Below are 15,879 nucleotides of genomic sequence, written 5' to 3'. Positions count from 1 at the left end.
ATTCTCAAACAACTATATATCAAAAAAATAAAATTAACACAGATAATTTTAAAAAAAATTATAAGAAAAAAGCCATGTGGAGAAACACGGTAGCAATCCATAATGTTTTGTAAGGAAAGTTATAGTACTTTCCCTACATGATTAAGCTTTATTACAAATTTAAATTATAACCAATTCAATATTAACAAAATAAAATTGATGAAGATAATTTAAAAAAATATTATAAAAAATAAAAACACAAAAAAAAAACTAACAAAAAAAACATGTAAGAAAAAACTGTATTAATCCATAGTGTTTTGTGATGAAAAACATGTATTTACTTGTAATTGCAATTCTTAACCAACTCAATATTTAAAAAATAAAATTGACAAAGATAATTTAAAAAACAAACATAACAAAATAGAAAAAACCATGTAGAAAAAAACACTATAGCAATCCATATTAATTTGCAAGGAAAGTTAAAGTGCTTTTGTCACATATTATAATTATAATTTTTAACCAGTTCAATATTAAAAAATAAAATAAAAAAATAATTTTAGAGAAAATCATAAAAAAATAAAAACAAACCACATAAAGAAACATTGTAGCAATTAATAATATTTTAAAGAAAAAAATTACAAAACTAAAATATTTTTAAAAAATAAAATCGACAAATATAATTTTTAAAAATAAAAAAATAAAAAAAATTACGTGAGAAAACATTACAGAAATCCACAGTATTTTAAAGAAAAAATTACAAAGTAAAATTTTTAACCAACTCAATATTTAAAAAATAAAATCAACAAAAACATTTTGCAAAAAAAACAAATGAAAATAAAAAAAACAAAAAAAATTGAAAAAAAAAGTGATTTTGATTTTGCAAAAAAAACAAATGAAAATAAAAGAAAACAAAAAAAATTGAAAAAAAAAATGATTTTAAAAAAAAAAATACTGTGGATTATTATTGTAATACAATTGATTTTGGTGTTGGGAACAATGATTTCCCCCACATCATAAATATTGTATATTATTCAAAATAAATTTTAAAATAAAAATTCATAGTTTTTCACTATACATTTTTTAATCATAAAATAATATTTTTTTATTTATAAATAATAGTTTTAACTTTAGTTTTATAAAAGCTGAAATTTATTTTTTTAATTTATTTTTTTAAATCACAATTAAATTATTTTAAAAAAAAAATATTTTTTAAACCACAAACACAAAAACAATTATAATTAAACACACTCACCTAAAGAAACTTGGTTAAACATGTTGTAAAAATTATGTTAGTATTATTACACGAAGCAAAGACAAAATAATATGAAGCAAAGACAAAATACAATGAATGAATTTTATAGATGTACGGTCCAATTTAGGTCTCACTAATTTAGAAACTTTGAACGGCATTAATTAATAATTAATGTTAACAATACTTAATTCAATACAAGTGCTTAGTTAATTTGGAATGGAATTAAATTCAATTCTATATATAATTTAAATTTAATTTGATAATATATTATAATTTTTATATTTAAGATAAAATATTAAACTACATAATTAAATTCAATTATATTATTTAAAATACTTATAAAAATAAAATAAATTAATAATCTTAACTACTTTACTTTTAACCAAGGATCAATATGCAAGAGGCGCCATATTTTAGGGGCTTAACTGAGAAAAACTAGGGGCTAAATTGAAAAAATTAAAAGTTTAATGGTCAATTAGGGGTTAAATTGACAAATTTCAAGACCAAGAACCATATTGGAAAAGACGCCTAACTTTGGGGTTCCAATTAAAGTTCAGAAGGGGCTTCATTGCATTAAATCAAAAGTTCAGTGTCAATTAGGGGTTAAATCGAAAAAAAAATTAAAAAAAAAAGACTTAATTGGAATTTAGTAAGAATCTCTATTTCAGTCTAAAACGGCACCGTTTTAAATTAAAAAACATTTTGGGCCAACGTCGGCCTAACTATTTTGGGTTGATGTTGGCCCACCTCTTCTGGTGCTGATCTCGGCCCAGTCAACTGGGCCGGACCAGCCCACATGTTTTAATAATATTTATATATATATATATATAATATTAGTTTGTATATTTACTGCTTTTTATAGTATTAATTTATTGAAATATTTATTTATATTATCATATTACAGTGATAAAAAAACATATAAAAAATAAAATTTTAATAAAAATAAAAACTTTAATTTTAATTAAATCAATTTTGAACGTGTCATAATTAAATTAAATTTGAACTGTTATTATATTAATTATATCAATTCTGAACTGTTATTGTCTTAACTTTAGACTGTTACTGTTTTAATTAAATCAAAATTACTGTCTTAATTTTGAACTTACTACCAATAATGACTTTCAAACTGTTACTGTCTTAAATTGAAATTGTTATTGTATCAATTTTAAACTGTTATTGGCTAACTTTGAACTGTTAATGTCTAAACTTCGAACTGTTACTGTCTTAATTAGTGTAGGTGTATAATTACTTAAACTAGTTAGTTACTTCAATGGAATATGCTTGGTAAACATTGGAAAAAATAAAACAACATATTGTAATGACATTAATATTCTTATCTTGTCCAATGTTTGAAGTATAGATTATAAAATATATTGTTTACTAAATTAAAATTAAAGACATTCAAAATTATAAACTCTTTCTTCTTGAAAGTTTGATGTTGTCTACAACTAAAGAATATTGCGCCTCGTGCAAAAATGAAGGTGTTAGGGGATTGCTTTTGCCTCTTCTAACTGCAAGACAAGAAAAATCACAAGAGTAAGTAGTCGGGTATGGAGATATATTGGAAAATTAAGAGAAAAATAATATCATACCTATGACATCATCAACAACAGGAGGTGCTTGTTCGATTGGAGGAGTAGCTGGATGGAAAAATTAAGAGAAAAATAATGTCATACCTAAGATATATTTGTTATTACAAGACAAGAAAAATCACAAGAGGAAATACTCAATTATATTGGAAATTAAGAAAAAAAATAAAGTCATACTTAAGACATCATCGACAACAACAGGAGGAGTTGGATTCCTTTTTCCTCTTCTAACATATGTTTTGCATGCATGCATTTGAATCCACCTTGATGCTTGTTCTATTGTCACAAACATGATTAAATGTTATTATTTTTTATATTTTGCAAAGTAAAACCATTACCACTAAGACAGTAGTTGAAACAACATAGATGGGATATTAGCATTAAGACAGTAACAATTGGACCAACAAACAGTAACAACACAAAAATTCATTTCAAATAATGTTTTTTTTTCTGAATAGTAATATATCAAAAGGAAATAGTCGGGTATGACAATATATTAAAAATTAAGAAAGTAAAGTCATACCTAAAGAATCATCAACAACAGGAGGAGCTGATGGAAGAGGGGTGGAGGTGGGACCATCAGCAGCCCCTATAAAGGAGCTAAAGATGGAACCACAGGCAGTTGTTGTTCCCTCAGCTCCAACTGTAATAGCAAATTAGCAAGGGATGCAAATCAGTAAACAAAAAAATAAAAGAAAAGAAAAGGCAGCAATGTGGCATAACAAAGTAAAAATACCCTAAACATGAGGTGAGGAGTTAAAAGCAGGAGGAGGAGGTGATCGAATAGCTCCAACTGCAATGAAAAATTAACAAGAGAAGTAAATCAACAAACAAAGAAAAGAAAAGAAAAGGCAGCAATGTGGCATAACAAAATATAAATACCTTGAGAAACTTAAGGTGAGGAGCTAGAAGCAAAAGGAGGTGATCCCACAAGCTGAAGGGGGTGAGAGTGATTTCCAATTAAGTGCTCTTTCTTGCATCTCCATATTTGAATATAGGAGGAAAATAAACCATCTTTCCAATTTTAGCCTTTATTCCTGCAGACCTCCTCTTGTATTTAATTTTTGGAAACTCTATCAAGTTCGATCTAACCTCCGATAATCCAAACTGCCTCGGGCATGAATCAGGTTGATGTGCAAAACACTCATTAAAAAAAATGAGAATTGTTTTGCACATCGCTATCGGAAGCTGGTTCTCCAAATATAAAGTTAATTTGATGCTTTCATATGGCTTCCATATAACCTATAAGAAGAACTTTTGGTCAAAAGATACATATAATAACCAATGAAATTTTTTGAGATAACATCTACAAACCACATCTTGAAAAACTACATTTAACGTTAATTTCTATGCATATAATGTTTACTTCATGCTCCTGCACCTCATTCAATTGTTTTGAATAGTATTTTGATGATTTCTTTGCATGTTTATTCCTTGATGATTCTTGCAGAGTAATTGTCCAATCCACCATGAGAGGAACCTCATGTTGAATTGGTTTAATCACGTCCCTTGTAACTGATGGAAAGTGAAAAAAAAAACAAAAAACTACAAGAAAGGATAAAATATTAGTATTTATTTTAGGAAAAGTAATATTTTAACTCATATATGTTAGTTACTTATCTGAAAAACAAGACTGTTTCTAGCCAAGGAACAAATGTGACGCTCCTTATACTTTTTAATACTGCATTTAAGGTGTGCTAGCAAAGCAGCATCCCAAATATACTTGCCAATATCTCCAATTTTCTTTAGAAATTGAAGATAATGTGTCTGGACAGCATGCATGAAGGCATCAGGAAAAATTATTGTTCCTATAAGAAACAAAGTGTATGCTCGAACATAATAGACAAAATTGGGGTTTTCCTTATCTATGCCGCTAGGAACTTGTTCAAAATGTTCCTTAAGCCATGATAATTTATAGAATTTTTTATCTTGTTTTTATGATATATATAATTAGAAATTCTCAAAAACTTGTTAAAGTCCTTTACCCCATCACTAGTATCTATACCTGTAACTGATTCGTCATTTATTGGCAAACTAGTGATGTATAATACATCTTCTTAACCTAAATACAAACTAAAGTTTTCAAATCTAAATACATCTTCATTTACATTATACATGTCTAGCGATGCTTGTATTAAATGAGAATTTTGCTGGAATGTTGCTAAGATTCTTTGGATTACATCTAAACTTGTACCTTTCAGTTTTTTTTAAACTTCATGATCTGGTACCCAAGAACCTGCTTGGGTAATGTGAGTGAATAGATTTATCTGTAAAATAAACCAGAAACCATATCATAGAATCATGAATATGTAATTAAAAAGTGCATATATAATACAATTTCTAAAAATGAATATATAATGTGAAGAAATTTGTAAATTATGACTACTTGTTCGCTACGTTGGACATAGTAGATGTTAATAGATTATGCCTTGTTATACTATAATTCATTGCTGATTGAAAATTTGAGAAATGGTTAATCCAAGGTGCCTAGCCCTTCTAATTTCAAGTTTTTTTTCATAGATTTTCAGCTTCTGAACATTAAACCAATATCATAAGACATTAACATTAAAAAGAGAGATCCAGTAACAGCATCAAAATTATACAGTAACTATACATTAACACAGAAAGAGAGATAAAGTACAACATCAAAATTATATAGTAACGATTTGCATGTCTTTTATATTTGATGGAAAGATCATTTTTTGTTTCATAGTTGAAAACAAATGAAATATATGAACTAGAAACCCATAAATAAGAGAGTGACAATTGAGAACAGAGACAATATCAGTTTGGTGATTACGCTATTACATAAATTCAGAATAAAACTAAATTTGAATTGACAATGAAGAAGAACCCTAACACTAACCTTTGATTTGCTCTTCAACCTCATTCCTTAGACTAAAATTTAGCTGCTAATGTTTGGCTTTTCAGTCTCAATTAAAGAACTTTGAAAAGCGCTTAAATGGAATTCGAAAATCAATTCAGTAGGTAAGCTCGACTCGTGTGTGATGTTTGGCTTTTCAGTCTCAATTTAAAGAACTTCGAAAAACACTTAAAAAAGAGATTTTCTAACATTTGATTTATTGACATTAGAGATTTTTTTAAAAAAAACTTAGCTTTAAATAAACTATATAAAAGGAAGCCATTTTTAACCAAAGTATTTCTAAAACAATTCAAAAAAAAATTTATATTCAACTCATGTCGTGTCCGACACACAATGACAATCATTTATAGCTAGTCAAAAAAATTTACAATGACACGTCGTTTATGACTTGTATGTGTTTGTTGCTGTTACATTCTAGAGTAATATATAACCGGACAAATCTTAATTATTATTGTTTTAATTAAATTAAATTTTAACTGTTAGGAATCAATTTAAAAAATTAATGACTTATTTTCTAACTTTCAACTAATACTATTTTAATTAAATCAAATTTAAACTATTATTTTCTTGATTAAATTAAATTTGAACGTCTTCATGAAAAATTCCCAATGACATGTCACTCCTTTTGTACTAACGCTGGAAAACATCAGAAATAGTTTTTTGTTTCTCATCTTCATCGTACATTACAGAAACAACAACTTCTCACCCGACACAATAAGCGCAAGAAGAACGACAGAGCACAGGATCACTGTAAGAACGAAAGGTAAACACAAATTGCTCAAATCAAATCATCATTCTTTAGTAGAAAGTGACCTGCAAACCGTTACTGTCTTTAGTAATTTGTTCAACTGTTACTGTCTACAAAAATATTAGCAATTTCACTTGAAAATTTTTTTTATAGGGTTTTTTATTTCTCATCTTTTTCTTACAGGAACCAAGAAAAGAATACAAGATACCGGAAGAACGAAAGGTAAACGCAAAATTCCCAAAATGAATCATCATTCTTTAGTATAAAATGACATGCAAATCGTTACTGTCTTTACTCATTGGTTCAACTATTAATGTTTTTTAAAAACTTAGGATATGTTTATATATTGTTTATCTCAGTTTTCAAATGTTACTGTGTAATTTCTGAATAATTTTGACGTCATTATTATCTTTCTCTGTTAATGAAAATCATTGAAAAAAACAACCCTAAAACAAATAAACCTAATTAAACTGATTTTTAATTTTTATTTGTTCAACTGTTACTGTCTTTATGTATTGTTTTTCACTAACAAACCTGATTAAATCTATGAAGAAAACATGGCTTGAAAAGAATTTTTGTCCTGTGACTGTTTGTTGCTCCAACTGTTACTTGAACAAAATCATTTTAAACAAAAATGTGGTTTGCAGATGGTTTCCATGGGAAAAGGTCCACAATTCAAGTCCAACCTTTATGCAATAGTCAAGGATGTTGAGATGGCAAACATCACAAAAGGAGTGAAAAACGAGCTCATCAAGACACCATTCTGGATATTGATAGAATGTATCTTGGAAGGGCGTGTAAATAAGAATACATGTAGAAAAAGTGACCTTACTGTATATCAGATTTTGCAAACATACGTAAAAAATGAAGAAGTTTTCAGGATTAATGACAGGGACTTTAAAATATATGCAGAGGACATGAAATTGATTTTTGGGATCAGAGATGGAAACATGCAGATAGATCTTAAAAAAAATAAGGCTGCAAGGATGCGAAACAAGACTGCTTTTGAAAAACGTTGCTTTCCAAAAGTAGCAAGGTTGACAAGGAAAGAAATAGATAAAGTGTTCAAAAGACTATGTAGCATAGAAAGTGAAAATCTCACCGATGAAAATGTCCAAGATATTTGCAGGGTTTTGGTCTTGAAACTTCTTGTGTCCCTCTTTCTGTCAAACAATGGATGCAATCTCCCATTTGCATACTTGGAATATGTTGAAGACATGGAGAGAATTGCAGAGTATAATTGGACTGAGCATATTTTTGATTTTTTTAAAAAATCATTGGAGGAAAAAGAGGCAACCGAAGTAATAGGTTGCGTGATGATGATTCCGGTAAGAAAAACAAAAATTCAACTACTATTCTATTTCTTTTGTTCAAACATAAATCATATAATTCAATAGCAATGAAAATTCAATTCTGCAGTATTGGTATTGTGAGCACTCCAAAATCATTGAACCAATTGAAGAAGGAAGAATACCAAGGTGTGCAAAATGGAATCTAATGGGCCTGGAAGCAGAATTAAGAAAAACACCATTCATAGACGTCAGTGTAAGTCAGAATTTCAGAGTTCTGAAATGTTACTTTCTGATTGTAAATGTATAGTATATTAATATCTCAATCTGATCATTTACCTTTTCCATTTCATTTATTATCATATCATTAATAATGTTACCGTCTACACATTCATGCAGTTTTTAGTTGTATACTTGAAGCCCACAGAAACAGAAGTTACGATGTTGGGTGCTCAAAGAGTTGTGGAGCTGTTGGAAGAAGAAGAAGAAGAACAAGAACAAGAAAAGAAAGAAGCAGTGGATGAGGCTACAGAACAAGAAGAAAAAGAAAAAGAAAAGGGAGAAGTGGATGAGGCTACTTTTTTTGCTGAAAAAGAGATAAGAGAGTTGAGGTGTGAAAATCAGAGATTGAAAGATCAACTCCAGAAGGCAGAAGAAGAAAAGGATCTCCAAAAAGTAGAAATTGAAAAGCTGCAAATGGAAATCACTGAAGCATTAAACAAGGAGAATGAGTTGATATGTGAAAATCAGAAATTTAAAGATCAGCTCCAAAAGGCAGAATTTGAAAAGCTGCAAATGGAAATCACTGAAGCATTAAACAAGGAGAATGAGCTGATATATGAAAATCAGAAATTTAAAGATCAACTCAAAAATGCTGATAAAGAGGTCAAAAGACTTAAGAAAGAAAATGATTTCCAAAATAGAAAATTTGCAGAGCTGCAAAGGGAATATGTAGGAATCAACCAAGCACATGAAGAGGAAAAAGCTAAAATGGAAGCAAGGATTGAGGACTTACAAAGCCAGCTCGCAATAATAACTCTTCAAGAGTTAAAAAGGGGAAAGGAAGCTAAAGAAGAGCAATCAATGGAAGTCCTTGAAACCAGAAAAATAAAGAAGAAGGAAATAGTGAAGGTGGAAGAACAAGGCAGGAAGAAAAAAAAAAGGTTGAAGACTTAAAGAATAAGCTGAACGTCAACCAGTCAAACATTTGAACAAAGATTTATTGAATGTGATTACCGAGCTCAAAATAGGGTATCAAATCTAATCGTTACTTTCTTAATTAAATCCAATTTGAACTGTTATTGTTTTAAATAAATTTAATTTGAATTTTAAATTGTTATTGTTTTATTTGAACTGTTACTCTTTAATCTTTAAATGTGATTACCGAGCTCAAAATAGGGTATCAAATCTAATCGTTACTTTCTTAATTAAATCCAATTTGAACTGTTATTGTTTTAAATAAATTTAATTTGAATTTTAAATTGTTATTGTCTTATTTGAACTGTTACTCTTTAATTTTTAAACTGTTATTGTTTTAATTAAATCAAAATTATTGTCTTAATGTTGAACTATTACCAATAATAACTTTTGAATTGTTACTATCTTAATTAAATCAATTTGAACTATGGCTATCTAATTTGAACTGTTATTATATTAATTAAATTAAATTTGAACTGTTATTGTCTAAATTTTAAACTTTTATTATATTAATTAAATTAAATTTGATTTATTAATGTCTTAATTAAATCAAATTTGAACTGTTACTATCTTAATTTTAAACTGTTAATGTCTTAATTAAATCAAATTTGAATTATTATTGTCTTTATTAAATCAAAATTACTGTCTTAATTTTGAACTTAGTGCCAATAATGACTTTTAAACTGTTACTGTATCAATTTTGAACTAATATTATCTTTACTCAATTATTTTTGAACTTTTATTGTCCTAATTTTGAACTTATACTCTTAATTTTTTACAGAGATTGTCTATGTGTTGGAGAAGAAAAGAGGAGAAGAAAAGAGCATGAAATTCATTTTTTTATGACATTTTAGACCTCCTACATGAAAAATCAATCTCAAATAATATGAGTATACCATTACTTAAACCTGTTTGTTACTTCAATGGAATATGCATGGATAATTTACATACACCTGTGCAGGTCATCGATGCATTTTGCTTTCTCCTGTTAGAGGAGAGAAAAATAAAAGGGGTATCAGCTTCAAGAAAAGCAATCATACATGACAGCTTAATCTAGGTAAGTTATTAAAATTGTATGAAAAAACAAAACTAATGAAGTATTACTTAAGATAACATAAATTATTATTCTTTCAGACCCATATAGTTCGCGAATGCCATAGGGGCGAGGCAAACCCACAACTGCAGCAAGAGCTGAAGGACGGGTTAGAAGCATCGATCCTAATATTTCCTGTGAATTCAGCGGGAGGAAATATCAAAGCCTCTCCCTTTCACTGGACGCTACTTGTCTTTGATGTGGAAGCCAGGATATGGACATTCTACAACTCTTGGCTCAAAAGCAAGAGTGAAGCCAACTTTGTGAAGGATGCAGAACTGGTGGTATGTAACTGTCCTTTCCAAAACAAAAAAATCATGTTACTTTATAATATATAAAAAATCATGTTACATCAAATTAAATTGGAGTAGAAAGACTATGTCTATAAAAGGAGGCAAGAGCTGCCGGAAAAAGAAGGGAAGATAAGGGATAAGGACTCATTCCAGCTGATTGTAAATGAAGATATTCATCAAAAAATTTGTTCGTAAATAAATGAGCATATTTGTTACATAAAAACTATTATTTAATTAGTCATCTTAAAAAATAACATTATTTACAAACAGGGAGGACTATGGAATCATTGTTCTTTATATCATCACGATGATATTGAATGAAAAGGTGATACCACAAAACATACCTTTTGAAACAGTACAAGCATATCGGGCGAGAATTGCAACGTGTCTTTTGAACTACAAGAAATCAGTTAAATCTTGATATGGTTTTCACACTTTGTGATGGACCTCATGGATGCTTCCCTGCTATGCTGCCGCTGCTGCCCACCTCCCTACTGCTACTACTCCACCCCAACCATGCTACTGCCCCACCTCATGCGTTGCCACTTCACTGTAAAAAGACCCAAGAAAAATATTTAGCAATCATCTATCCTTAAATATTGATTTTTATGAATTTCAATGAATTGAATTGACATGTTGTATTTTCTATATTTTTTTATTTCTCACTCTTCACTTTGCATGTATTTTCTGAATCATATAGATTAATATGAGATAAACTGCTCCAGAGTTGTGGTAAATATTCCACTAGCATTAGAATATAAGGCACGATAATTATGAGATAAACTCATGCATTTGTAAAAGTAGTGAAGACATACAAGTGGGACGCGATTTCTGCTAACCGCAGGAAACACATGCACACCGCGAACGAGTTTAGTGTAACGATGAGGCTAGAGTAAAAACAAATAAATATTGGGCACAACTTTAGTGTAACGAAGTAGGAAGCGTAAAGAAACACATGCGGGTCGGGTCTGTCTTCAATGTAAGATCAATAGACATATTCATATCGTGCCCGACTTGCGTGTAACTGTTACTCCCGAGAATGTACACTCACGTAAGACAGCTCTTGCATGTAAAAGTGTAGACGGAGTAAACTCATACAAGTACGGTATGACTTCAGTATACTAATACTAACAGTCCCCTGATGTTGCGCAGTCGTCACCATGCAAAAACATACACGTCGGGCATGATGATTATGATATAATGGACCCCCATCATCATACCCCGTTGATGCATTATTATTTAAATAGAGCTTTCTTGAACTCACATGGTGAGGTGAAATCTCAGAACCAAAAATTCATACATCCACATGCCTAAAGTGTATGCATTCATGTCAAGGGGGTGTGTGCGTTCAGAAGTGATTGATGCTTGCTAGTCCACGAAATCTTATTTGGTCGTATGTTTTACTGACACTACTACGAACTAGGAAACATATGGTTTTTGCTATGGTTATGACTTTACACGACCATTGCTCCCCTGTGAGGTTTGTTTCATGTGTTATGGATCAAACTGTTGGGTTTTGTAGTCATTAATTGTCTGAGCATATCAAACCACTACCGAGTTGTGGTAAATATTCAACTAGCATTAGAATCCTCCTGCGGCAGGGCACCTTGTACCCAAGTGTTTATCAGCGTCATGTACGGTTGGAATGTAACACCAATCCCCTGTTTTCAAAGATTTATAGACGCATTTCAGAGGGGTCTGACCTGAGTGTAATACCTTCCCGTCGAGTGCGACGTGCTTGTAAATTCCGTCACATGCTCATTTATATATTGTTTTGTTTTGTTTTTCTTGAAAACAAATTCAAATGTGCTCATTTATCCTCTCTCAGGTCATTTTGGATACATTGACTTGCCGGTTCCGATATATCATCCTAGCCACATTAGTGAATTGAAGTGAATGTTGAGCTTTTTATGCCTGAGCTTATTTTGTGCCTGGTAAACATTGGACAAACTAAAACAACATATTGTAATGACATTAATATTGTTATATATTGTCAAATTCATAGAAAATACATAAAAATCAATATTATAAAATTTATAAAATATTTAGTATAGATGATTACCCATGAATTTTCTTGGACCTTTCAACAATGATGTGGCTGGTGCGATAGGCAGAGCGGGAGGTGGAGGCAGCAGCAGCATAGGGGGGCAGCAGAGGCAGCACCATGAGGGGGGAGCATCATTGGCAGCACCGTGGGGGGGAGAAGGCAGCGGCAGCGGCATCCTTGCCCTCCATATTAATTGGGAAATCCCCCAGAACGTGGAAGCCAGTCTGCTTCTCGCCACTGACAATAAAAACACAGTAACAGTTGAAATAAAATACAGTGACAGTGGAACTAATGAGATATTAATTGATAAACATTAATTTTAGATAATATATTATCCAAATGAACTTATATTATTTATCTTAACATTAAACAAATTAAATTAAATTAAATTTTTGAATTGTTACTATTTTAAGAAAATCAAAATTACTATTTTAATTTTGAATTTTTTGTAAATATTGACTTTCAAATTGTTACTGTCCTAAATTTGATATGTTACTATCTTAATTAAATCAATTTTTTGAACTATTACTCTATCAATTAAATCAAATTTTAAACTATTATTGTCTTAATTAAATCAAAATTATTGTCTTAATTTTGAATTGTTACTATCTACACTTTACTATCTCAATTAAATCAATTTTTTGAACTCTTACTGTCTCAATTAAATCAATTTTTTGAATTGTTACTGTCTCAATTAAATTAATTTTTTGAATTGTTACTGTCTTTATTAAATCAAAATTTATCTTAATTTTAAACTGTTATTGTCTAAACTTTAATGTCTTAATTAAATCAAATTTGAATTGTTAATGTCTCAATTAAATCAATTTTTTAAATTATTATTGTCTTAATTAAATCAAAATTATTGTCTTAATTTTAAACTTACTAACAATAATGACTTTCGAACTGTTACTGTATCAATTTTGAACTGTTACTGTTTTAAGTTTGAGCTGTTATTGTCAATTAAATCAAATTTGAATTGTTACTGTCTTAATTAAGTCACAATTATTGCCTTAATTTTCAACTTTCTAATAATAATGACTTTTAAACTGTTTCTGCATCAATTTTGAACTGTTACTCTCTCAATTACATTAAAAGTATTGTCTTAATTTTAAACTTGGTAACACTGATGACTTTAAAACTGTTACTGTATCAATTTTGAACTGTAACTGTTTAAAATTTTGAACTTGTATTTTTAATTTTAATTTGTTATTAACTTTGAACTATTTTTTTCCATAAATTTTCAAGTTCTAAATGACAATATTATAAAATTATAATTATAAAAACTAAGAGAGATCACAACATGTCAATTCAAATTAATAAAAAAATATATAGAAATAAATATCATAAAATTCACTTTTTAAAATATTTAAGTATTGATGATTGCCCAAAAATTTTCTTGGGCCTTTTTCCAGAGCAGGCAGAGCGGGTGGTGTAGTGGTGAGAAGTAGAGGCAGCACAGTAGAGGTGCGGAGCGGCGCTAGCGACAACACCGTAGGCCTGCAAAAGGGCGGCAGCGGCAGCGCCATCGGGGGCGGGATGCGGGGCGGCAGCGCTGTCGGGGGATCCTTGTCCTCCACATTAATTGGGAAATCCGCCAGAACGTGGAAGCCAGTCTGCTTCCCACCACTGGATAATAAAAACACAGTAACAGTTGAAACAAAATACAGTGACAGTTGAACGAATGACATATTAACTGATAAATATTAATTTTAAACAAGATATTTTTTTCTGAATAAAAAACAAATTCATCACTTAATAAAAACAGAAATTACAGCTACATAAACAATATGTTAATAAAAAAAAAACAGCAATAACTTACTATTAGTTCTTGAATGAATTCATTATGATGCCCTTAGGACATCTCTGAGGGAGAACTGTTGCTTCTCCTCTTGCCGTGCACTGGTTGTTTGTTATCACCAGCTCCAAGTCATGAAAGAAAATTGTATTTCCTTTTGAAGTAAAAGCCATAGAAAATCTTGAAGATTCTTCCATTTTAAAATAATAGAATCTGACACAAATAAACTAAAATTAGAAAAGAAATATATTTGTTAATATACAGTGATAAAGCAGAAATTACCAGCTCTTCCTCGTAGTTTTCTTGCTATCTTTCTGCTTTTGTTGTTGTGTTGCTTTGTCATTTGAAAAATAGGGAATAATAAATTAAATTTATTGGGTAAGGGAAAAATTGGGAAACGCCGGTTATTGATAAATGGAAGATGCAGTGGCAATGGGACGGAAGCTGAAAAGCCGGGACAGGCGGCAGAGGTGATGGATGGAGGGAAAGGGTTATCGGTTATTAAATAAAATATGGATAATTTATAAATATGTGTAGAAAAATACTGTAACTTTCCTTATTATTATTATTATTATATTATAATTATTTTGTTTTTTTTGTTTTTTTATGCTTTTGTGGTTTTTTTCTTTTTTCTTTGTATTTTTTTCCTTTCATGAATTTTTTTTTTTAATTTAGTTTGTTAATGTTAATTTTTTTATTTAGTTATTAGACTTTTATGATACAAATTCCAAATTTGAAAGATTAATGTGATTTGATAAGTTACCCTGAAATTTTTTTAATTAATTTTTTTCTTTTAGTTCATTAATATTATTTTTTTTATTTAATTATTAGACTTTCATAATATATATCTCGGGCTTGACGAGTTAACTTGGCTTAACAAGTTAACCAAGTTAATTATGGGTTAACCCATAAATGTTTTTCTTTCATGATATAAATCTCAGGTTTGATGAGTTAACCTGATTTGAATGGTTAATCCAGTTAATTTATTTTTTTTTCTTTTTCTTCATTAGTTTTTTTCTTTATATTGGTTTTTCTCTTTTTTGTTTCTTCTTAATTAATTTATTTAATTATCGCACTTTTATAACATTATCTTATAGTCAACCCGCATCCAATGCTCTTAGGTCCGATGTTACAACTAGACTCCCTTAAACTTAAGTCATGTAAATTTAATAGTATTATTAATATTATAAACTTAAGTCCAAGCAAAGCAAAGCTTACTCTCCAATGTAACTTTGAAGAAGTTAATTTGGATGGAAGTCATAGGTTCAATGTTTGAATCTTAAAAGTACATCAACGATGGATTCATAGAGATAAAGAGGAAGTGAGTATACAATTAATCAACAACAAAGCAAAGCAAAACTTACCCTCTAAGGTAACTTCAAATAAGAAAGGCTTTTCTAAACTCAAGTTCTCTGAAGGCCACTAAATGTTGACTGGTTGTAGCCTCACTTTCTCTTTTTTTTTGTGAATCCATAGTTGATGAACCTTCAAACATCAAACCTTGAACCCATAACTTCCATCCAAATCAACATGACAATGATAAATGTGTACTTTCCTAGAATCCCAAACAAAATATTGCAATATAGCAACAAAAAATAATATATTTTAATAATATATTAAGCCTTGTCAACCATGCAGCTAGCAAAACATAAGAAACCATAAAGCAAAGCAAAGCTTACCCTCAAAGGTAACTTAAGATAGGAATTTAACAAG

General features: G+C 29.7%; 2 long non-coding RNA genes across 2 annotated transcripts; one reads left to right on the top strand and one right to left on the bottom strand.

Annotated features, from left to right (window-relative positions):
• The first annotated feature begins 6,390 nt into the window (after positions 1-6,390).
• Positions 6,391-7,251, top strand: LOC105113480 (uncharacterized). The gene is made up of 3 exons (XR_839976.1): positions 6,391-6,467; positions 6,636-6,674; positions 7,100-7,251. It is a non-coding gene; the product is annotated as an uncharacterized LOC105113480 (long non-coding RNA).
• Positions 7,252-13,785: 6,534 nt separating this feature from the next.
• On the bottom strand, positions 13,786-14,637 carry LOC105113477 (uncharacterized). Its single transcript, XR_839975.1, has 3 exons — positions 14,449-14,637; positions 14,191-14,379; positions 13,786-13,997 (listed from the first exon to the last, which is right to left on the bottom strand). It is a non-coding gene; the product is annotated as an uncharacterized LOC105113477 (long non-coding RNA).
• Positions 14,638-15,879: the final 1,242 nt, after the last annotated feature.

This window comes from Populus euphratica, unplaced genomic scaffold, assembly GCF_000495115.2.
Source record: "Populus euphratica unplaced genomic scaffold, PopEup_1.0 scaffold425.1, whole genome shotgun sequence".
Classification (NCBI taxonomy): domain Eukaryota; kingdom Viridiplantae; phylum Streptophyta; class Magnoliopsida; order Malpighiales; family Salicaceae; genus Populus; species Populus euphratica.
This window is presented reverse-complemented; position numbering and strand designations above follow the sequence as displayed.